The sequence below is a fragment of the Cavia porcellus genome, unplaced genomic scaffold (genome assembly GCF_034190915.1).
Source record: "Cavia porcellus strain 051 isolate PalLab524CR breed Dunkin Hartley unplaced genomic scaffold, mCavPor4.1 scaffold_11, whole genome shotgun sequence".
Classification (NCBI taxonomy): Eukaryota; Metazoa; Chordata; class Mammalia; order Rodentia; family Caviidae; genus Cavia; species Cavia porcellus.
Genome location: NW_026947494.1, coordinates 66,292,496 through 66,317,822, shown reverse-complemented (window position 1 = coordinate 66,317,822; position 25,327 = coordinate 66,292,496). Strand labels below are relative to the sequence as shown.

Below are 25,327 nucleotides of genomic sequence, written 5' to 3'. Positions count from 1 at the left end.
TCACTAAACCCTTTGGTCTGTGGGCTCTCATATTCATTTAAAGGAGAAAGAATTGAGATTGAAAGCATTGAAGAATGCCTTAAATGAGAGGAACAGGGGGGTCATTTTATCTAATTTTGTGATTGTTACTGAAGAATAAAAGGGAAAGGAAATAGTTTCTTTAGCCTTTTTGAGATCTTTGTCATAGCACATGGCATTTGGGGAGGTGGCAGAGTCTCACAGGCTCTCTGTTTCCTTCCTGATAAACCTAGAGACCAAAGTTTCCATAGAGCCTGAGAGGGCTTGGGAGCCGCAGTATACTCTAGGGCACTATGGTCAGGAATGTATAGTTGCTCCTGTCGTGAGAGGCTAGTGGCCGAAAGTCCTTATGTATGACTGCCAGCTCCTCGAGATCATGATGTTAAATCTGAAAATAAAGAAATCCAGTAGGCAAGAGACCTCATTTAGATTTGGGATTCTTTCACCTCTGAGGAACACTTGCCAGTCATCTGTTGTTGATTTGATTTATTTGGAGCATGATGATCATCCGTTACATTCCTTTGAGCTGAGTGATGTGCAAAGCTTTAGAGCACATGGTGAATTAGCAGGAAAGTGAGACAGTGCCTTCTATTTGATGAGTGATGTTATATCTGTTCCTTTCTTGTTGAGTAGGCAGATTTCCTATACATATTCCTAGACAGAGAAGGGAGAGACAAAGAGAGATGATATGACTTACCAGGTCTCCCCGTAGTAAAGTAGTTCATCTAAATTTCACCTCTAGACTGCTGACTTTCAAATTAAGCTTTTTGGATCATCATTACGAAGAACAAAGTGAAAGGAGTGGAGGAAGCAGAGGGAGGAGAGCATAAAAAATTCTTCCAAGAAAGGAAAAAAGGTTAGATGCAGACAGTTTACTGCACCAACCACCAGCTGGCACCATTCCCCAAGGCAGCTTGGTTTCTTCCTGAAGAAGAGAGGAGTGACCAGAAGAAAGGGAGGGGAAACTCAAGAGATTGGGGATGAGTGGATGTGAAGGGCTGTTTGTGTGTCTGATCTGGGTTACCGGGGATAAGGACGAATGTGGCACCCACTGTTCATTGCCTTCATTTACACTCTTACTGTCCCAAACCCAGTTCCTTTGTCTCCTGAGTCTCTTCAGCTTTGTAAATTTCTGCTTAGTATTTGTGGATTTAGCTTAGAAAACAGGAGAACTTGTCTTGAGATGTGCTAATAAAAATCCTATTTACTATTAAGTGCACTTAATTATAGCTTAGATTTGTATAGCTCATATGCAAATTTGTGTTCTCCTTTGATTCAAGAACTATTTTCTCCCTTCAAGTTAACAATGGAGGCTATAGAGACCTCCCCTTCTGGTGGACCTGGTGTCCTTGGGAACTTCCAGAAGGTGAGATGACAGCCAAGTGTTTTCCTGAAATATTTGAGGGGAACTCCTGGGGGGAGGGGCAGTGAGGACAGGTCATCCTTTTTTTCAGTAATGCTTCTGCACATCCTGGAGAGTCATTGTTCTGCAGTCCGTAGGGGCAAGAGTCCTCTTGCTTTGGCTGTGTGTTGTCCCTTCATGACTGTGGCTAATCAGAAGTTGGCTGTATTTTAGTGTTTCTTAAAAGCTTTTCTTTTTGCTTTTTTCAGGAAGTTGAAGTGCAGTGTCAGAAATGCTGTGAGTTGATGAAGAAGAAATAAACAAACCTAGATGACATGTGAGGAAAGCTCCTTAACCTTGCCCTTGGCTTTCTATTGTTTGGATCTGAAGGGATCAGATTTCTTGTGTGTGGAGGGTCCTTATGCCAAAAAGCCTGAGATGTGCATGCCAGTGACTCTTCTAGATGAGGGTGCTACTTTGGCTAATAGACTTTGGAGTGGAAATATGTAGCTCAAGGTTAGCAGAATGGAGATAAATCACATGGTGACAGCCTGAACTATATGAATGTGGAATTAATATCTGTTCAGGAATGCAGAACATTCTAGAATGCTTCCATCCTCTCTTAATAGTGCAGAGACTAGAGAACAGGAAGGCTGGAAAGGACTCTGCAGAGCTTCTTGACCAAGTGTCTTATTTAAGACAGTGACTTGACTGAAGCCCCTTGAGGACTTTTGTACCTCTGGCCCCTAGTCTTAGGAAATTAATAAGCATTTTTTAGAATAAATGCTATAAAGGAAGATGTGACTTCTGACTGTAATCTTGTGTTCTGAGATATTTATAGGTTGCAAAATTGATAAGAAATGGTGCTAAGTAGCTTCTGTTTCTTCTACTTGGGGCTTTCTTATAGATTAGAAAATTGCAACCTAAGATGATCAAACTGGTTCCTTCCAAGTTGGTGAGGTTTTGGGGAAGACAGGTGTGCTCAGGCTTGAGGTGTGAGTGGGAGGCAGGGCTGCCACATTGATCTGCACAGTGGGTCCCTTTCCTGTTGGGTTCTGTGTAACTAGTGCCCTTGGAATGTAGGCAGTGGCCCAACAGCTCAGCCTTCTGGGAAGAATCAGGATGACTGTGGAATACGTAGATTTGAAGTTACCTTCTCCATAAGCTTACCCACCTTTTGTGCCATAGTTCGCTCCCTTTCAGAAGGATGTGCTATTTTGGAGCTCATCAGACTTTTTGTGGAAATCTGTGCCTGCACAAAATCTGCAGGTGTGACTGGCAGGGCCAGGTGTGTTGAACACTGCAGCAGCAGAAGATGGATGACATTCTCTGCAGGGTGTCCACCACAGTCCAAACCCACTTGGAGAATTGCAGCCCTGTTCTTGTGGCCTGCAGCCAAGGAAGCCAGGTCTTGCAGTGGGCTGTACTCAGTAACCCACAGTGGTAAACCCAGTGTGGTTAGAAGGCACACTGCTGATTTCAGTCTGGATGCTTACAACCTTGTTGTTTGTTTATTTCCTTTAATTTCCCAGTTAACTCACAGAATAAAGAGAGATGAGTAATGACAGTACAAAGGAGTTTTAAAATTTAGATTCATTTTAGGAGATTAATTCAAGATTAAATATTGCCAAATTGAACATGTAAAGTCAAGAAATTTTCTTTAAATTCACACATGTAAACTTCAGAAGACATTATTGATTGCTTCTTGGTAAGCTTCATACACTTCCTCCCATCCATTCTCCCATCCTGGCTTAGGAAGTGTCTCATCAAGTTGATCATCAGGCTTCACTCTGGGCTATGATGTTGAAGAGAGACAGTTCTTTCCCTTGGTACCTGCTGTAGTTTGGATCTGGAATGTTTCCAAAAGGCTTGTGTATTAGGACTTGGCCCCAACTTACGAACATTTAAGCAGTGGGACCTTATGGGAGCTCTTGCTTGGCTATGTGTTTCCTGTACAATCTACATCTGACATGGAGTGAAAACTCCAAAACTGAACCTAAAGAAACCTTTCCTCTTTTAAAGTTGCTTTATCTCAGATATTTGTTATAGCAACTGAAAGCAGCTCTGGAATTTCTTTATCATCTCTGCAGGGAGCACACAGTTCCTTCTGGAAATCCCTTTTGCCATTTGCCTTCTGCTGATGCACAGACTGTATGACCTGTCCTTCCTCCTTTTTCAGGAACTGGGTAGTGGACAGCTCTCCCTGTCAGTGAGAAGCCCAGCTGAAGCTGAGTCCTGATTGAGGACTACAGAAAGAGCCAATTGGGCTCTGATTCTGCTTTGCATCAGAGATCACAAGGCTTATTGATATAAAGCAGGCAGGCTTTATAGGAGGATGTTAGAGGTGGATCTGAGGATAAGATTTTATTTGATGAATATATAACCTCTTCAATTATTTTACTAAATGAAAAACATTTAAAAACTTATGTAATATTAGGCTTTTGGGAGGAGGATAATGTTTGGAAGACCATGCTTCTCTGCTCTATTTTGCCACAGCAAAGGTGGGCTGGACTTGACAGGATGTGTGGTAGGGAGACCCAGCCTTAAAACTCTGGTCCCTATTCCACACTTCAGGTTCCATGTAACCTCAGGCAAGAGGGCTTGATCTCTTTATCTGTCAAATGGGAGTAATCATGTCTACTCTGTAGAATTGATAGGAGGATGTGGTTAACTAGTGGGCAACTTACATACCCAGCTGAACTGAATCAGCATGGTGCCATGTGTGGATGGTCCACCTGAAGATTGTTGCCAGTATCATAAAGAGAGAACTGGAGGAGAAGATGATTTGCTGTTGGTTCTTCTGGAGAAGCTTGTCATGCTGGTTTTCCTGATATGAACTTAATTGCTCTCATTGTAGGAACCTGGGTCCTTGCTGTCATTGAGGATGGTTGTGGTTCTTTTCAGGAAAACTTTAGTCTTTACCTTGAGCATTGTTTCCTGGCTCCATTGCAGATCCCTCAGACTGCAGGCACAGTTCCTTCACCCTCTTGTGCAGACTTTTTAGCTTCCACCACTGATCTTTGGGCTTTCCCAATGAAGATCCTTGATATAGACTTGCATGAGACATAGTCATGGGCTCTAGGTCTCCAGTTGAACTCATGGAGGGCATTGCCATGGGCTCTAGGTCTTCAGCTGAACTCATACAGGACATTGATGTGGGATTTAGGCCCTCAGCTGGATTTTTTGAGTCTCTGGTATGTGAACACATCTGCATTATTTTGCATTTGATTATTTGGGTGAATATTATAAAATGATCCTGTAAATTGTGTGTCCTGTATTAAACCTTTTCTCTTATAAACCCTGACTACAATGAAGGATTTAATGAGGCAACATATATATATAAGCCATAACTGGAATGTAGGAAGTGGTAAGCCAGTCTACTTTGAGCAGCTCAGTACATCCCTAAAAGTTTCTCCCAAATTATCCTTCTTCCTGTCCGAGGTGATTAGAGTAATTTGATGGTTGATGTTTTTGGACATGTAGCATATAAAGCCTTGTATTTTCCAGTACTAACATTTGAACTAGGTGAATATTGTACTAGGCAAGTGTTCCCATGGAGAACTTTTAAATATTGTGTCACTCTGTCCACAGCAGAGCTTGCTGTTGGAAGCTCCCTGCTGCCTCTGAACCTCACGTTTATTCTTGTTCCAGACCAGACAGGTTTTGGAAAATAGCATTTACTCCAGGGGTTTCTTTGCCTTTGTGATTAAGAGACTTCTAGAGTGTATATTTTGATATGAATTAAAATTAATGATCATTTACAAATTAGACTTGTGCTCAGATTTGTTAAAATATGTGTTTCTTAGGAGGAACACCTTCCAGGTGAGGGACATTCTTAGCAGCAATCTGCTTTGTAGAACAGTTAAGAGTCAACTTCCTGAGCTAAGATCTTAGTAAGCAAAGGGTAAATCAAAGCCTAAAAATTGTGTGCAAAGTGTTTATGTTTGTCCTGAGAAAGTAGCAATGTATCACATACCATTAATGGGCCTAGTGTGCTAACAGTGTTCACCAACCTAGCAATGTAATTTATTTCCCTTGGGGAGATGTGGTTTTATGTGCTATGTGTTGGTATCACTGAAACCTTATTTTAAGAGGAAAATAGCAACTAATGTTTGGAAATAGGAAATAGATTTACAAATATGTGGTGAAAGAAACTCAGTAAAAATGACTGTCAGGAGTTCCCCGACAGTGAATGTAAGATTTTATAAATGTTGTTTTCTGTTTAGTAGCTTGACAGCTTTTGATTTGTAAGTAGTAACCAGAGTATAATTACTACAAACAGGGCAGTGTGTGAGGGAGTACTTCACACAGGTAGCATCTGTGTTGTTCTGGGGACAGGTGGCAGAGGTCGGGGCATCTGTGTCATTGCTGCTATTGTTCTCTTGCTGGGAGATGACAGATGGAGGAGTCTGCACTGGAAAGTGGCTGTTAATCTGTAACTCTTGGTTTGCTTGCATTCATACATAAACATTTCAACTCATTATATTAAGAAACAAAGGGCAAGGGGCTGGGGATTTAGCTCAGCAGCATAAGCACCTGCCTTGCAAGCAGGCAGTTGTGAGTTCGATCCTCGGTACCGGTAAAAAAAAAAAAAAAAAAAAAAAAGAAACAAAAGGCAATAGCATATGAAAGCCACTCAGTCCTGAGTCCTTTAAAGTTGATTTCTCTCTCTCTCTCTCTCTCTCTCTCTCTCTCTCTCTCTCTCTCTGTGTTTAGTTAATTTCTGATGAGACTGGGTCACCTAAATTAAAAGTGACTTGGAACTGTAATGTTAAGGAATGGTTTAATGATGAGAATTGCAGTTTAAAATGAGGTATATTCATGGACCTGCAACATATGTGTGTTTGACTGATAGAAATTAAACTTTATGTGCTTGTTTCTAGAACAGAGAGAGAGAAATAACAATGAATATAATGTGGAGCTGCTTAGCAGTGTGTGTGCTTTAGAGCAGGCATATGGTACTTCGTAATGGGTAATTTTGTTGTGGGTGCTGTCCTGTGCTTTAGAAGATGTTTAGTAGAATCACTGCCCTACACTAATGATACGCCAATAGAACTTCCCTCTCCCTGTCAGTCAGGACAATTAAAAGTGTCTTCAGATAAGTGTGCCCTACTGAGGGGAAGAGAGCACAACTGCCCAGATTGAGAACCACTGCCCTGATGTGATCGTGATATGAGGTCCTTTGCAATCAGTTGTTCCCTTTGATGGTCTTGGTTTAGGTCTTCTATGTAGACTTTAAAGGGCAACTCCGAGCCTGTTCGTCTAACTTTCTGTCTTCAAGGATAGTAGTCTCAGTGAGATCCTAGAAATTCCCAAAGGCCAATACCATATAAGGGAGGTGATTGGGTCATTGACACAAATTCTGTCTTTGTTGACTCAGAATTTTTTAATAATAGTAGAGTTCATAATAGTAGAGCTAATTTTTAAACCCAAAGTCTATTTAATACCATTGTGTTGTGTTTCTGTTGTTTCTGACCAGTTTTCTGAAAAGTATTTCTGAATCTTTTGGAGGCCATTCTGAATGTGGATATTCAGTGCAAGTCTCAGGCAAATTATCAGGTTTTTGAATTTTTATAAAACAGTTTAACTGGAGAGGTTCCGGATTTTAACGTAAAACCTCTCTCCTTGAATCTGGATAAGTTTATCAATAGTGTAGAGTATGATAGAAGTTGGCCCATGTGACTTCTGAGGCTTTGTCATAGAAGGCTGTTTTTCCTTTGTTGGATGGACTACCATTCTACAAGTCTAAAGCTGCCATTTAGGAAGTCTGGATACTGCGTAAAGGCTTTCATGGCAAGACAGAATAAGACAGTCTCAGATGAACCCAATCTCTTATCTACCCTGACATGCAAGGAAATATACCTTGGATTGTCCAGCCTAGTCCTCCTGCTGAACGCTGCCCATGACCTCTGCATTGCCATGTGGAACAGAAGCATCACCCTGCTGCTCCTTGCCCAAGTGTAACTGAAATTTTCACCAAATGTGAGATGCTGGGCATATCTGTTTTAGTGAGTCACAGTGACACATACCTGTAATCTCAGATACTCCAGAGGCTGAGACAGGACGATCTCAAGTTTGAGCTAGCCTGGGCAACTTAGCAAGACTGTTTCTAAATAAATAAATAAAAATAATAATACAAAGGGTTGGGGATCCAGCCCAATGTTAGAGTACCCCTGGATTTAGTCCTCAATACTGAAAAATAGTGAAAAATACTGAAAAAAAAATTTACCCTTGGGGAATCAGTTTCTTCATCCATAGTCTACTGAAAAACTTATTCTTAGAAGCTTGAGAGGAGGTTGTGGGTCTTTCTGAAAAAATTTTTAAAAATACTTTATAACCATATACAAACTTTGTCCTATCTTTCCAACTTTTATGCTTCTGTGACATAGTTATTAAAATTTTAATTTTAGTAGATATCACTTAATGGCAACTAGTATGCACAACAAATAGTGTTGCTCTGCTTTAATCCAGAATTTAAGGTCAGACTGCTGCCTTAATCTTGTGCCTTATTCCAAATTATTGCTCCTGTGTCCCAAAGCAACTTTGGATCTCCCTGAAGTTCATGGTGTGAATGAGCTTTGCAATTGTTTTTCCAAGGTTATCATTCTTTTCTAAATTCAGAGCTCTAAATTGTAAGAGCTCTAAAAGATGTGCTTCTCAGAGATGAGTAATATCAAAGTGTAGATCATAAAGATTTCCCCCTGTGGAGGTGGAGGTGTATGTCTATATGCCTATTAGTCTACAGGATAAACTGTCCCTTCAGCTGTCAGTTAGAAGAGGAAAATTAGACGATTATTCAAATGCATCTCTTTCTTACAAGAGTATTGATAGTGCTATGTGTGGTGGGGCATACCTGTAATCCCAGCAATTGGGGGACTGAGGTAGAAAGATCATTGCAAGTTTGAGACCAGGTGGGCCACAAATAGCTCAATGCCAGCCTGAACTGCATAGGAAGATGCTGTCTAAAAAAAGAAAAGAGAGAGAGAAAAAGAAAAGAAAAGAAAAGAAAATAGTGCTGATAGCGTGTGTGTAAATGTGAAGTTAACTTTTAGGAAGTCCAAGAAATGGGGTAATTTGTCTTTGTAAGAATAATGCTGATAGATTAGCTCATGTCTCTTAATTTTAGGTTCTGAGACCTGCATAATAAGTTCTCCCAGAGGCCAGAATTTGCTTCAGAAAAGTCAGAATTAACAAAAACCATGGAAGGTTCTGCTTAATTAGGACAGCAGAATGGTAAGCTGCCTTGTATCAGGTTGATGCCAAAATGCTAAGAAGTCCAGTTTTTCAGGGGTGTGGACATTAGGTATGTTGCTGTTAATGTGGATGTCAATGAGAAGAGTCAGACTAATATCAGAAATGGTAGGCTATAATATTGCAAGCACATCCTCTTTCAAAAGTTATGGAGGACCAGCAATGAAAAACAGACATCTTGAGGGTGACTATTGGCATCACTCCTAGACTGACCCTCTTTTCCCATTTTTTTCTTTCTTTTCTGTATTACTGCACAGAGAGGGATTAAGGGAGATGAGCTAATCTATCAGTATGGTATTCTGAAATTTAGATGTGACTGCCTTGGAATTCTTACTATGCTTTTGCAGTTTTGGTAAAATGTCTTCAGAAGCAGTCCATAGTCAAGGTAGTTAGTTACAAAGGAAATCTGGGAAAGAGATTTAGATTTGTCACAGCACTGAGAGAATGGAGAGTAGAAGAATAGAGTGCAGCATGAAAGAAGAGTGAGAAAGATGAAGGGGGCAAGTGGAGAAGAGACAGAGCGACTATCTTGCATTCCTGGTCTTCAGAGCATGGATGTCATGGGCATGTTAAATCCTCAATGCTGGCACCATTTTTGCCAAGGTAAGCTCTGCTGTGTGGTCATCAAGGTGAATCATTTGTGGTACTAGATGGGGAAGAAGATAAAGGAATGTGGATGTTTTGTTGTTTGTTTGTTTGTTTGTGTTTTGGGGTTTTTTTTGTGTGTGTGCTCGTATATTTATTAACTTGATCTTCTTGGTTATTTCTTTTTAGGAGTGAAATAAGTGGTGTCAAAATAAAGGTTCTTTTTAGTCCTAGGACAGAGTTTTGAATCCATATTTGATTTTTAAAAATTTAGGCAATCTGAATTATTCTTAATTAGGCCAAATAAGCATTCTGGTCATGTTCCTCTCAAAAGGATAGGTTTGTCGATGGTAGATTGTCCCATAGGTCTTAACCTGTAATCTTGAGCTTAGGTATGAAAGTTAACAGATAAAGAATGTCTAGCATATATGGATTTGTTTAGAAAACAGGTTTCTACTAGTTGTTGAGTCCTGTGACTTTCTAAAAAGAATTGTATTATTTTAAAATCTCATTACCCATTTTGCAATGCAGGAAAAGGGAAGCAATCTTTTGTATGACTTTGCTTTGTCTCTCTCTTTTTTTCATCTTCCTGTGCTTGCAGTCAGATATCTCCTGTTTTATATTTTTGATGTCCTTTTGATTTGTTTTTCTCTTTGCTCTTGTGATTCTCTAGTGGGGAAAGCCTTGCTCCCTCCCTTTTCTTTCCTTCGCACTCCCTACTGATTCGAAATGAAGGTTGTCCTGCCCAGAGACCTTCAGGGGCTAGGGATCTTGAGTGTCTGCATTGGCATCACTCCTCAAATGTTAATTCTACCTCATAGTAGAGGGCAGTCCAATATGCTTCAGCAGAGTGAGGTGGAAAGACCATTGGGCTTCAGTTTATAAACTGTGACTAAGAGAGACTCAGCTAGTAGAGTCAAGTGGTTAAAAACTTGGTTTTGAGGGGCTGGGGATTTAGCTCAGCGGCATAAGTGCCTGCCTTGCAAGCAGGCAGTCGTGAGTTCGATCCCTGGTACCATAAAAATGAAAAAGACACAAAAAAAAAAAAAAAAAAAAAACCAACAAAAAACAAACAAACAAAAAACTTGGTTTTGGAATCAGAATGCTACTTTTAAAACAACTCCCATTATTTCATTTTAATAAAGTATTATCTGGAAGGATGCCAATGCCTTTTCTTCTCCCTGCTCTTAAATCTTTTGGTCTTTTTTCAATAAAGGAACTGTATTGATGCTTATCTTTTTAAATTTGTAGAGTCAACAAGGGCCACATTAGTATTTTAGATACAAATGTAACAAAATAATATGTAGAATATTTCTTAAAGACAAGATATGTTCAAAAGTTACAGTGTAGGGCCAAGGATTTAGCTCAGCAGCCTAAGTGCCTGCCTGGCAAGTATAAGGTTGTGAGTTCGATCCCCGGTACTACCAAAAAAAAAAAAAATTACAGTGTATGTTTAAAAAAATTATTACAGTAAAAGACACATTGATCCCCTCAAAATACTCTCTCTCACTTCAAACACAACGTATCCCATTCTTTTAAAGCAGTTCTACACATCTTTTCTCCTGAGTATCTTTACAGGGTATAAAAAAATACAGAGAATGCTGCTGCTGAGTGCCATCCAACAATGTGTCCTTATCTACCTTATTCACTTAGAACCTTGTAATTTCTGCTTCTTCCCCAAAGTACAAATGACCATGAAGGATAAATGTTTTGAATTAATTCAGGACATCAAGGTAGCCACAATGGCACAACTAAAGACTTACAAAAAAGGACTTCCAGAACTGTACCAGGAAGCAGAATGGATGATGGGATTAAGTGTGTGCCAAATGAAGGGGATTATTTAGAGAGTGACTAATGGCAATGTGTCTTTTACTATAATCCAAAAAATTTTTAAACATTCACCATATTTTTTGATCACATCATGATAGAAAATGAAATTGGTAAATATTACATGTGGTAATAGAGATAATAGTTCATATGCCTGATACTATGAGAAGCACTGAATCAGTGATTTAGAATTGCTTTTCTAATTCCAGGGGTGGAATTTAGAAATAAAAAAATTTTTTTTTGAAAGGAATATCTGCAGTAACCTTTATTTTATTTTATTTTTTGGTACTGGGAATCAAACTCACAACTAGCGTTTACCAGGCAGGCAATAAGTATGCTGCTGAGCTAAACCTTAGCCCCCTAGAAGTAGATTTAAAAAATTTTTTTTTCTATTTTAAAGAGAATAAAGTGAAACAAAGCAAAGCAAATCAAAACAGAACAATACAAGCTACACAGGACTTCACAACCAGACAACAGGACATCATCAGTGGCTACCATAATGTTCCTTGTTTTCTTTGAAATAGTTGACCATACCTTCACACACAATAATATCAAACATAATAAAATAGCATAAAACCATTCAAAAGAATGAAAGCATACAGGACTACAAAACCAGATAACAGGAAATGAACATTGGCTACTATAATATCTTATTTTCCTCAAAAAAGTTGTCCATACCCACACACATAATAAAATCAAATAAAATACAACAGGATAGATCCAGTCAAAACAGAAGAACAAAAGCATTATAGGACTTCAAAACAAGAAGATAGGAAATCAGCAATGGCTACCATAATGTCTCGTTTTCTTCAAAGTAGCTGTTCATACTATCACACATAAAAAATCAAATAAAACAGAATAAAACCAATTAAACAAATGAACGAAAGCATTATAAGACGTCAAAATAATAAGAAACCATGATTACCATAATATATCATACCATTATATTCAAAATAGCTGCCCCTACCATCTGACAGAGTAAAATCTAATAGAACAAGACAGAACGAAGGCAAATCTAATTGTGAAAATTATGAAAATAATACAAGAGCTCAAAACAAGGCAATAAGAAATTATCAGTAGTTTCCACCTTTCCCTCCCAAGTGTTTCCTCCCCTATCACTCTTATAATAACTATTTTTGCTTTTGGATTCCATTAACTCTTTCTGTTTCTTATGCTAGGGTTCATGTGTATGAGTTTAAACTGTTTCGCTCATGAACATGATCTCCAATTGTGTCCATTTACCTACCCTACAAGAGCCTCGAGATTATTCTACTTTATAGCTGGGTAGCTTTCTACTGCATGGAAATACCATATCTTTCTTATCCATTCTGCGGTTGATGGGCAGGTTACTCTTCCTTTTTTTCTGGTCTCCTGTCACATTGAGCAACTGTTTTCTCTCCTTTGATTTTCAGTCTATGAATTTCCTTTCCAGTTAAGTATGTTCCTTGTACACAGACTATCAATGGATCTTGAGTCTTGATCCACTCTCCCTGTGTTTCTTTTTATTGCTGAACTGAGGCCATTAATAGTTACATTGGTTTGTCTCTGCCTTGCTATCCTCCTGCTGTTGGCCCTCTACTTTTCCCCTTCATTTAGTTGCCTGTCTTGTTTGGTGATCCTCCTCTGCTGCTGTTCCTGGAAGCATAGTCATCTTTATCTCTCTCTAGAATATCCTTTAGTACTGCCTGTAGGGTTGGTTTGGTAGTCATGACTTCCTTCAATCTTTATCATGGAAGTATCTTGCTTTTCCATCAATTTTGAAAGATAGTTTTAGCAGGTTATATAACTGGTTTGGAAGTTGTTTTCTTTCAGAGTTTGAAACACTTCACTCCAAACTCTTCTTGACTTAATGGTTTGTGTTGATAAGTCTGCTGTGATTCTGATTGGTTTTCTTTTATAGATGATCTGTTTCTTTTTTCTAACAGTTTTTAATGTTCTGTTCTTGAATATTGAATTTCTGGGATCTTGATTATTATATATCTTGTTGTAGATTTACTTTGGTTATGGCTAGTTGAATTCTATATGCCTGTCAGTTCTATCTGCATGCCAGATCCATTTCCCACATTTGGGAAGTTTTCTGCTATTACTTTTGTAAATAGCCTTTTAATTTCATTTGTGTTGACCCCTACTTCACCAGTATGTATCATTCTTAAATTATGCTTCTTTGCATCATCTTGAAGCCACTGAATTGTTTCCTGATTCCTTTTTTTTTTTTTTTTAGCAGTACTGGGGATCAAACTCACGACCACATGCTTGCAAGGCAGGCACTTGAGCCGCTGAGCTAAATCGCCAGCCTCATTTTTTTTTTTTTTTTGATTCCTTGTTATTTTTAAAAGATCTTTCCTTGCACAATCAGTAGCTGCAATCCTATCTTCAAGATGTGAAAGTCTATCTTTGGTCTCTTTCAAGCGGTTTTGCCAGCTTTCGATTGACTTTTTAATTTCCTGGATGTCTCTTTGAATCTGTTTCATGCATTGTAATTTCTTTCTATATTTATTCAAGGTTTCCATCATTTTCCTATGCTCCTCTTTTTTTAAAATCTATATCTGCTTTAGATGTTTGTGCTTTCTTCTTTTACTTGAGACATTATTTCTGATTTGACTGCCTTTACAATCTCATGAAGTTGCTTCTTTTTTTTTTTTTTTTTTTTTTTTTTTTTTTTTTTTTTATCGGTACCAGGGATTAAACTCACAACCGCCTGCTTGCAAGGCAGGTGCTTATGCAGCTGAGCTAAATCCCCAGCCCCTATGAAGTTGCTTCTTTACTTCTGTTGCTATCCTTTCAGAGATTTCAGGTGTGTGACTTCCATTTTCTTCCATGACTGTATCTCCTAGACTTGTTCTATGTGGGCTGGAGGTCTGAGATTGCCTTTCGCTCCTTCATCTTGACGTTCTTCTGGATTCCTCCCAACAAGCTGGCTGTGGGGCCCCAGGTACTTCCCACATTGGCTGCCCCTCTGTGGTGTAGGGGAATGGGACAGGTACCTGAGTTCCTCTAACCCCAGGTTATAGGGAGGTAGCAGGGTGTGGAGCAGGTTTCTTCAGACCCATCTAGCTACACTGGGGCTTCCCTGATGATCAGGAGTACGTGGAGGTGGGGATGCTTCTCTCAGCCTGTATGTATACACTGGGACTCCTGCGGTGATAACAGGCACACAGGGGTGTGTTGTCTGATTCCACTAGTGGTCATGGCTGCCTGAAGGAATCAAGGGCCTCCATTGGTAGCCTCTAGGTACATGGACCTTACTTTGCTGTGTGTCTCTGCTTCTGCTGGCCGCCCTTAGGAAAGGGCCTTCCGGTGGCAGTGCCCAGCAGGCAGAGTCAGATCTGCTGGCTCTCTCTGCCCGCGCTGGCTAGAAGTAAATTTTTATCTTTAAAATGAGGGAACTTTGCCTAGAGACTCAGATATTCACCATATGGGTAAAAAATGCCCTTTCTTGCCATCTCTTGCACTATAGCATCCAGATGATAAGAGTTCTTTTGAGAGCTCTAGCCGGAGGAGGTAGGTAGAGTTTTTAGTAAGTTTGCTAAGGGTCCAGGTAAAAATGGTTTTGATTCTTCTGCAAGTGCTGAGACAAACCAGGCCAGGGTTTATTAGGACATTGAAAGTGACCAGACCAGATTGAGGGCCAAGACTCTCCTGGCATATTTCACTTACAGAACCTTTTAAAACACACAATAGACTCTAATATCTACTAACATTTCTAACAGCACTGACATTTCTAACAGCAGTGAGCAAGCATTATTTCTAAGGCAATAAGCCTTAGAAATATTGGGGATACTGTTGTGACCCAATGTTGTGTCAACTATTAGGGATACTGTTGTGACCAAGGAAAGAAAGAGTTATGCAGTGGCATTTGCTTAAGGTATCCAGGGAGGATGCTGATCAGGGCTTTTTACCACACAGTTATTTATTTCTTCCTGTTATTCTTCTGATAATCTTTGATGTGGATATTAATACCCACACCCTTCCCTGCATTTGTTACCTGATAAAACTGAGTCATAGGTTGGACAACTTCCCCAATATCCTACAACTACTAAGTAGTGAAATTGGATTTCCATTAATCTCAGTCAGCTCTGTTTGGTTTAAAGTCTGTTTTAAAACACCACTTTGACTAGACTTGCTCACAGCTAGCAGGTTGCAGAGTAGAAATACGAATTTTTTTCTTACCATGTCATGCTGTGAAAAGGCTGGAAAAATTTCCTTCTTGGTCTCTTTCACCCTCTTCTCAAGGGTGAAAGGGTTTGCCCTTGGATTTATGAAGTAGAAAAATGAGTACATGTTTCAGATCTGTCATGATCTTATAAAACTGGTTACATTCATTTCTCATGTGAGAAACTTACCCATGGTATGAGAGAGAAGTAAGCCCACTATAGAGGCAGAAGGCTGGTAAAGAAGGCATGACCTATGCCCATCAGGGGGAACCCAGGAATTTTCATTTTTTGCACAAGTAAATGCATCAGCTTCTGTGCACAACTGCCATTCCACAGGATCGCCCATCCTTTTGTGGTTTGTTTGCCAGGTGTGTACTTGATGGAGCCCACTAGGCACAGAGGCTGGTAAATCTTGCTGTCTTTTGGCTACTCATGGTTCCTTCAGTGTACATTATGAAGAATGACCCTTGGCTCAACCCTATGTAATTAAGGGATCATAGTTACCCACCCCAAAGGCTTTCTTGGTATGAGACCAGTGCTGCTGTAAAGCCAAGTCCCACTTTCAAGACAGCTTCTGCCACCAGGCCCTTTGGCCATTGCTTCTTCTCAGAGAGATAACTCTGGGTATTGGGGAAGCAGAGGCAGCATTTGTATAAAGTAAATGTTCCACAGGTTGGCGTTTGAATGATTATTAGCTTACTTTTCTAGCCAAATTATTTTTGTTGCTGTTAAAAATTAATTTTAATAATTGCTTTGGATCAAGCTGTTAAACAGTTGAGCAAGTTTTCATGCCCAATGAACTTTTATAGTAAACTCTTCTCTCTTTATAGGGTTATTATGAGGATTATATTTGTAAAGCAGTCTAACTGCTTATAGGAAGGCTCTGGATAAATAGTAGTCATATTTTCAGTGTTTTGGAGGACAGATTGTACAATGACATTCCAGTCCTGAAAGATAGAAATCATACTGTACTGTTACTAATTTGTTTTAGTTGCTATTTTCCTATTTTTAATTTCTGAATGGAAATTTATGCAAAAGACTGGTGTGATTCTTATATTTCCTTAAAATTATTCAACTTGTTAAAAGAAATATCTTTAATTTGTGGAGAAATGTTTTCCATAGTATTGGAGTTTGAATAGGAAGTGGCATGTAGATAGAAGAAAATGCTCCACTGTCAGTCAATAGCTAACTTTACATTAACTGGTAACATAATGTGGTTCTCTCTTATAAAATCACCTTTTTCTATGTTTTGTTTTGTTTTTTGGAATACAAAAAGCATCAAAAATAATCATAGGTGTTTTGTTGTTTTAGAAGAAAATTCATTCCCTAGAAAGGACCACTTTATCCTGCAAAGGACTATGGCATTTTAGTGAGTGAGGCACACAAGCTTGTGTGCAACTTCAGAGAGCTGACTTGTACCCCTGCAAGGAAATGGAATTTGACTCCTCTTTGTGGCCTCAGGGTGCTCTGAGTTTTAACAACAGATTTTCAGTGAAATTTATAGTTTGAGCTCCCATAGGATTCATTATATGTACATACAGCAGCTGTCAAGATTATTAAAAATGTAAATTAGACTGCAAATGAGCCTGTATTCAATCTCATAATATTTTGTAGCCTTTTCTTATCACATGTAGGATAAAAGACAAATTTTTTGTTTACAGTCACTTGACTCAGTGTAATCTATCTGGTCCTGACTGCTTCAGGCTCCTATTTTCAACATAAATATTCAGGGCTTACTCTTCTCCTCCCTTGCTCTTTTTTCTGGTCCTCACCTACCATGCTCTTGGCCCCTCAGGGCCAGCACCTGTGGCTGTTTTCTCTGCCTGGAAAGTTTTTGCTCCAGGCCTGTCTCAGGGAGTGGAAGAACCAACTTAATGTTACTTCCTAGGCTCCTCTTAGGCTCCAGCAGCTCAATTGCTGAGAAGGGAGGGCAGAAGGCTCAGGAGCCTGATTAGTGCTTTTTACCGTCTGCCAGAATGAGAGACTACGGATGGGCAGAGTTTGAGACCCAGACCTCGGTTTATGTTGAAAGCCTTCTCCTGTCCATCAGCCCACAGGGATAGTGTAGTGCTCTGCACTGTCAGGCTGCACAGGCACAGCTTCCTAATGCTTGCCAGTCTATGTGTGCAACTTTGGGCAGGGCGCCTGAGAGCTCTCAGGTACCACCGTCCTGTGCTTAACTAGCCAGCTTGTTCTGTTAGTTTTAGACTAGTGTCTTAGAAGAATTTATATTTTCTCCATTTTGTTTGGTCATAGCAATTAATGAACTTTTTTTTTTATTGATACAGCAGTGAAGTCCTAACTGAATTGGAGCTCTGCTACTCTCTCTGCTCTTGGTTTTTGAAGGAGAAACACTCATGCTCTAATGTCCAGGCAGTGTGACTTTTGTTCCTTGTTGGGCTAGTCATGTCTTCTCTTTACAGTTCCTCTGTGTGGCCAAAACCACATTTTCAGCATGGATTAAGAATTATTCAAGATAGGAGAGACAGGTGAGGGCTGGGAAAAGGGAACAGGAAGAGGGAGGAATTCAGTAACCAGGCAGCTCTTTCCTTACTGCTTGAATTGTTTTAATAGATTTAAAGTGATAGGTCTGTGGAGGGGGAAGAGGAGGAAGGACTGGCGGCGATATCCGAGTCACGGCACCATCTGACAGGTCTGTGGAGGGGGAAGAGGAGGAAGGACTGGCGGCGGTGGCTGAAAAGATAAGAAGTATAAAATATAAGTAACCTTTATTTCGGGAATGCGGGGAGAGACACCCCCGGGGCGCAGCATTTCCCCCCCCCCCCCCCCCCCCGGCCGATGAGCTCTCCCTGGAACACGTGGAGTGAGGCACATATGTAGCCTGGGCCTGGGGTGGAACCTAGGGGGTATTAGGGATGCACAGGTAGCCCATTGGTCTTAGTTTGGCGCCAGAGATAGGTTTCTAAGAGTGGGGGTATAGGGTTACAGGTAAATCTCTAGGGGCAGGGGAGGCAGGAGCTCCCTAATTCCAGCTGAGGCTTTTTCTGACTATAGTGTCCTGTCTGGGCCAGCAACCCTTTCATAAAGGATCTTCTATACCAGAACCATTATTGATAGTGGGCTTTTCCCTGCACTGTGTATGTGTATTTAGCTTAATGGTCATTTTACTTATTGTCTTATTTGCTGGTGTACTTAGTTTTGGAATATATGAGCATGTGCAAGAGGCCTTCTCTCCCTTTCCTCCAGATCCTATCCTCAGTGTAGAACACAGTTCTGGATCTGCATGGGACCCTTTGCCCCCGAATGGAATCTTGCCGGTGTTTGGTGGGCATACTCTGTAGTCTCCAAACTCAGTCTTTCCTACTGGCTTGCTGGCTGCTTCTATGGAAAATGGAATAGGTTCAAGGCATCTTGGCTTTTCTGTCCTCTCATTTCCCTCTGTGATGTTTCATTCAACAGCTATTTCTTCCTCAGACTGGGCCCTATGTCAAATATCAAGGTGCCAACTGGCATTTTTGTCGAAGCCTGTTAATGTCCCTAATGGAATCCCAGTGTCTCCCCAGTGGCTCTTCCTGTGGTGAGACACAGAAGCTGAGCATCAGGCTATATATGATACATGGTGGTAGATTGTCATTTTCTGAATAAAGAATGACTGTCAATTCTCTTTATAAAAATTGTTTTTTTAAAAAGTATATCAATTACTTTTTTCTGCAAAATGAAGGGAACTTAATTTTGTGGATTCTTTCTGTTAAAAAAAACAAGTACTTTGTAGAAAGTTCATACCTAAATGTACAAGTAAATTACAAACCATGCCTTTCTAGATGTAATTGTTGCCCATATTTTGAGGGTTTTTGTGCACATTTATGTATATTTACAGTCTTAGATTTGAGATGTTATAAAATTGTTTCTTTACGATAGATTGTGGCAGTCTTATGTCATAAATTTGGAAACAGCGCCCTGATATCCGAAGAATATTTCATTATATGGATGTGCTATAATTTGTTTAGCTGGTCTCTTATAGGTGGGATTTTTTCCCAGTTACGAAAATAGACCATTAACTGTCTTTGCATTGTATTTGTCTAATTATTGCATGAAATAAAAGGGTTAAAACTACAGTCAGAGCATGACCATTTTAAATATTTGTGCAGACTGACAAACTACTTGCAGAAATGAATACTATTTTTTAAAAAATAAAAATTTCCTGGTTTATTGTTTGTGTCTATATAGATCATTTCATGGGTTTCATTAAAATTAAAATTCTAGTTCTTTCTTTCAAAATATCCTTTAAATTTCCTGTTTAAAGAACATAATAGTTGCCAGTATGAAGCTTCATAAATTCTATCACTGCATAAATAAGAAGCAGGTTGAACAATATACAAAATATTTGTACTTATGGTTTCTTTCATAAACAGAATGTCCAACACCTAAGTTTATGTTATTGACCCTTACAAATGAGAGAAGTGACTAAATTTGTCAACAAATATAGAGAAATTACAGAATACAAATGCGTGATACCTTCAGAAGGACGAATACAAAAGAAAGGAACTGCTTTCATTGTACATGTGGTGATGCCACTTATCCTCCAAATAAATACTTGTCAGTTACTCTAAGGTGGCAAGAATTACTAAAATTCTTCACGTGACTTCAAATGATTTCCATGATGAACAAAGTCTACTGATTTTCCTTGATGTTGTTTTTTCTGATACATTTTAAGTGATTAAATATTTCAAACTTCTTAGGTACTCCTTTCTTTTTTCAAATAAGAGTGCAGGTAACTAATTGGAGGGGAAATTTAATGGTTAATTTTATTGCTTCAGTATCTAAAAACCAAAATTTTGTGTCCTGTTACATTTTTCCCTTATATGATCCTAGTATGCATCTTTTCTTGACTTTGATTTTTAAGTAATTGTCCTGTGGAGTTGTGTAATTAAAACTGCACTTTATCAATCTGTTTTGGACAGTCTTGTCATGTTCCATATTTTCATGTTTATTTCTAAAATTTTACTAAAGAAACCTTTTTGGCAGTAAATGTGTAGCAAATACTCTTTTGTAACTTGATAGGAATTTTAAAAAATAATGCTAAGTTCTTACTTGAAGTTGTGATCTTCAAGCGTTGTTGTTAAGGAAGCAATGCTTTCATGACCATCTCTGATTTTTCTAGAATGTTTTCTTGGGGCATTTCAATCTGCAAGATTCTGCCTCATCAATGTGATTAATGACCTGTTGTCTCACTTCTTTGAACTTTATCTCGTTGATCTTATTCCTCTATCCTCTGGTGTCATCTGACACTTTTCACCCATTCACTGGTTCATTGCTTATCTTTCTTTTACATTTTGCATTCATCTAATGATAAGGCTATCATGTATCTTCTTTAAAAGCTTTTTTAGTGTTTGTTCTGCTGCCCAGTGCTATCTTTGTCTGGACATTATACAGATCAACCACAGATAGATTGCAATAGCAATCAAGATCTAGATAACTATATGGGAGAAAACCCACCAGTAATCATTGTATAGAATGGGAGAGTTTTTTGGTATTTTATCTCCTCATCAGGTAACATCTTCTTAAGGAGACAGACTTTTCATATTAGACTTTGATTGAAAAGATAGGTCAGCAACTAGAAGGAAATGATAGGATAACTAATAGAGAGGTCAGTGTAGGATAAAATGAGAGTACAAGGTGGGAATCAGCTGCATGCAAGAAGTTAAGATAGACCATAGAAATATTTGGAAGGTTTTCAGGGTAGATATGGAAACTTTTAATGTAATTTGACTGAGACTTATTTTTATGTCCTTTGTTCATATGTCAGAATGACAAAATATATATTTATGGGAGAAAGTACACCAGAACTTTGGGTGTGACTACAAGGAAAGACAGGCCTGTTGTGGGGCTGTATCTTTGTATACCCAGTCTGCTGGCTACAGGGATTTCTAAGGGAGGATGTTGCATAAAGGACTTGCCCACCTGGTCAGCCAAACACCAGGGTTCCTGTAGTTAGGTACTGAGTGATAACTTATCTGTTTTGTTTTTGTTTCTCAGAAAATTGCTGGATTTCCCAGGGTTTGTGTTTGCTCATGGTGAGTTGTATGGAAATGCTCCTTTCAGAACATGGAGGTACCTCTAATGAACTGGTCAGTAGTACTATTTAATAACTCTCAATCATAGTGCAGTAAGTGGTATATAATTCGTGACTTTTTTAGCCACTGGGGAATCATTTAGTAATTATTATTTCATTGCCATTTAATAAATTTCTGTCTTGTACATTAAATAGCACTGAGCAAGTCATTCACTGCCTGGTCCCCAGTGTCATAAATAAGTTAATATTGCTTCTAGGGATGGAAGCAAATGGTCACTTAGGCATTAGGAAAGTAAAGGCGCAATGAAGTCTTTCAAAGAGGTCCCAGATTTTTTAATTTAATGGATAAGTTTTGATTTGTTTCAGTAATCTTTAGCAACTGGCATGGGGTTGTTAACTTTTTAATTTTATCAAGTTTTGTTTCCCTAGGAAACCTGACTCAGAAGTACTTTGCCTAGGACAGAATGGTTGTTTGATAAATAGCAGTTGAGTTGTGTGGAGCTATGCATTTTAGGACAGAAGTTTTGCTGGTGATATCTGTTTAATTTTATTATTTCATTAGACTTTGTACTGGAATGTTACTTTCATCAAATGTGTTTTTGAATGTAGCTGGCTGAAGAAATATCACTTTATATACAAGGATAAAATGTAATACTTGAAAACTTTGGAAGGATCCCAGACAAGATTGTGACTGTCAGGGTATTAAGGGGGTGGGGATTGGGGTATTTTTTTTTTTTTTAGAAAAAGGAATAAAAAGGAACAATAAAATGAAACAAAGCAAAGCCACTGTGAGAACCTGAAACTGGATTTAAAAAAAAAAAAAAAAGACAGTAGGGAATCTGTCATAATTACTATATTGCATATTGTTATCCTCTAAATAGTTGCTTAGGCTACTGGCTTTAGGCTTGCAAATCAATCAAAGCACAGTCAATACAAGCTTTAGGTTGTTTCTTTACTTCAGTTGCTATCATCTCAGCTCGTATTCCTTTAAATCAGCCAGTTGCTGGGATAGGGAGTTGTTCTTCTCTCCCTGCCCATGTACTGGCTAGCTTATAATGGGGGGCAGCAGGGTGTGGCTTCCATCTTGGCTTTCCAGGGTATTAGTTTTATCTGTTGACAGTACCATGGAGAGATGATTAATTTTTGGATTACATTAAATTCTGAGGAATTTTAGGATTATGGATGATTAATACAAATATAATTAATCTGCAGGTTCTTGTGTCTTGATTCCTGAGTTAAATTTTTTGACAGATCAGAGAGAAAGTGGATCAGTATAATGATTTAATTAAAATTGATACTTTCAAGTAGAAACATAAAGACACTGCCTTTTGTGCGATTTCTGTGATTTAGGCCATCTAAGAAGCCAGCTCTGTGTATTCTAAGGTGACCAATTGGAATTTTCCTGTTCAGGTGGTGACATGGTCATGGAAGCGATAATGATGAAATAAAGGTCCTAGAAATCCTAGTACATATTTTGAAGGATGATGAAAGAAATTACAGACAGTTTGTGGTCCATAAGACAGATTCCTGGGATAACAGATGCTCCTTTCATACTATCCATTTCTCAGAATTGGGTCATCTTGGTCTGAGATTGAGCAATTTGTCAGTGCTTATTTTGCTTCTAATGCCTGCTAGCATTTGATTGTCAGGATAACTTATAGAATGTTTGATTTTAGACATTCAAAGAAAGTAGAACAATTAATTGTAACATTTTCAGTAAACTGCTCGTCCTAATAATGTTGGAAATATAATTTATACCCTAGCTATGCCATGGCTTCTGTACCTAGTTTTAGAAGCTCAGTACAGTGGGTTATATACAAAGTGTATAGTGCAGCTGGACAGTTTTTCCTTATGTAAATGAATGGAAATTTCTTATTGTATTTTTTAATAGAACAAAATTTAAAACATGGATTTTCAGGTACACTATTTTATACAATAAATTGTCAAAGTACAAGTACATATCACATTGGGGTCACCAAAAAAAATAAATAAATAAAAATCTTTAAAAAAGTACAAGTACATATTTCTCAGACATGAAGTAGAGTACATTTTGTTGGAAAACTCACCATGTCTGTAATCCTGGTAGCTTAGTGCTATGGTTTAATAGAAAGGATTTTAAAAGCCCATAAATACGGAGAAATGAGCAGACTGATATAGAATTCTGTACCTTTTTATTCTTCCCAGGATATTGTTGTTTTTATTGTAAGACCAATTTTCATGAAATCTTAGAGCAGGTATTTTAATAACACAAATTGGAGAAATTAATTTCAGTTATCAGGACTTGCATGTGATGCCATCAGTACAACACCTAATAACATGTCTATTTTTATTCTCTGTTTTGATTTTTTTATAGTTTTGTTTTCCAGGTGCTTTACAACAGTACAATAGTGGACTATAGCAGAGATTCAATTTCCATTTCTGTTTTGCTCTTGATTTTGACATGTACCCGTGGAATTGTTTTATGTTTTATTTTCTTCAATCTGATTTTATTGGTACATTTTAGGTCTACATAATGATCACATTCATCATAGGAAATTTGTATCTGTACATGTTATAACTAAGGGGGGCAGAAGAATGTTTTATGGTTTTAAGTAGGGAGTACATATGATGGAATTTACTTAGGTTTTTTTTTTTCTTTTTCCTTTTTGAGACAAGGTTTATACTAGTTTACATTTCTACCAACAATGTAGGAATGTTACTTTTTCACTGCAGTCTTGCCAGCATTTGTTATTTTTTAACTTCTTGATGATTGCCATTTTTCTTGGTATAGTATGAGATGGCATCTTAGCATTGTTTTAATTTGCATATCTCTAATGGCCAGAGATATTGAATATTTTTTTCATATAATTGCAGGTCATTTGTATTTCCTTCTTTGAGAAGTGTTTGTTCATTTCATTCACACATTTCTTAACTGGGTCTTTTATTTTAGAAGGTCTAATTTTTTTGAGAAGGGAGGTGGGAAGGAAAGGGAAAGAGATTAAAAATGAATCACACTGTATTATGTACATGTATCTGTTTCCCAAAATGATTGTAAGCTGCATGTCCTGCAAATATGGTACTAATAAAATAAATTATTCTTAAAGAATATACTTCTTTCTTTGAGTGAGTCAACCTAACTCCCAGGGGTCTTTCATCATCAATATTAATTATGTACAAACCTAAGAATAACTCCCATTGTCAGTGAGAACTTACCCTGGGCAGAGGAATTCAATGACTGATCCATGAGTGATTCCTGGTGCTCTCTGCCCCAGGACCTGCCACAACTGTGGCTTTGTGGATATATGGGAAGAATCATCTCAGCTTAGTAAATCTCAAGGCAAAACAAATCACCATTGAAGAAAAGACATTTGTTCTGTTACCTTACCCTGGCAGAGAAGTCAAGGGTCCAAATATTTATCATTCTCACTGACACCTCATTTCTCCTTTCATCAGCAGACCCAATTTGGGCTGGCATTGTTCTACTTAATTGTATTTTCAAGTGTTTCCTTTGGGGCTTCCCTTCCTCTTGTTCCTTGATCTTCTAGACTTGAATGCCCTTCTGGCCTGCAGGGTCATCGCCTGGGGATAAGTGGCAAACTGGCTGATCAACTGTTGGGCAGTTTTAAATGTGATTTCCTTTTACTTTCTAGTTTTTTTTTTTTTTGAAGTTTCAGTTAACTTTTTCTTTAATGGCTAATTTGAGTTTTGACACAGGGCAAAATTAAATGTTGACCTGGTCATCTGCTATTTCTGTTCCATTATGGAAATTATTTTGTCAGCCAGAACATGTAATTTAGTTAGTAACATCCTTTACAGGATTTGGTTAGTAGTGTTTCTCTGAGAGTGTAAGTGAATTGTCTACTTGCATTTATTAGTCATTTGTCTCTGTCTGAGAGCTTAATGATTTGGATTTTGAAAATTAGAAAGTAGAGAAATTGGGCTGGGGATGTAGCTCAGCGTCACAGCACTTGCCTGGCAAATGTAAGACCCTGAGTTCAATTCCTGTTACCAAAAGAAAAAAGAAAAGAAAAAAAAGTAGAGAAATTATTTTTTGACCGTGGTTGTTATCTTACCCTATCTTGTTATTACCCAGCCTCAGATTGATGGCTTATGGACCCAGTCTCCCTCTGAAGCTTT

General features: G+C 38.5%; 1 protein-coding gene across 6 annotated transcripts in view; it reads left to right on the top strand.

Moving 5' to 3' along the window:
* Lhfpl2 (LHFPL tetraspan subfamily member 2) overlaps positions 1-25,327 on the top strand; it is a 144,331-nt gene that overhangs the window by 13,667 nt on the left and 105,337 nt on the right. Inside the window, exon 2 of one of the 6 annotated variants that reach the window (XM_063258397.1) lies at positions 21,175-21,212. The exons of 3 other annotated variants lie outside the window; for them this stretch is intronic. The gene's annotated coding sequence lies outside the window, so the exon portion shown is untranslated. Of the gene's footprint in view, positions 1-13,702; positions 13,956-21,174; positions 21,213-21,246; positions 21,267-25,327 lie in introns of those variants that run through there. 2 more of the 6 variants (XM_063258399.1, XM_063258398.1) reach the window with 2 other exon arrangements.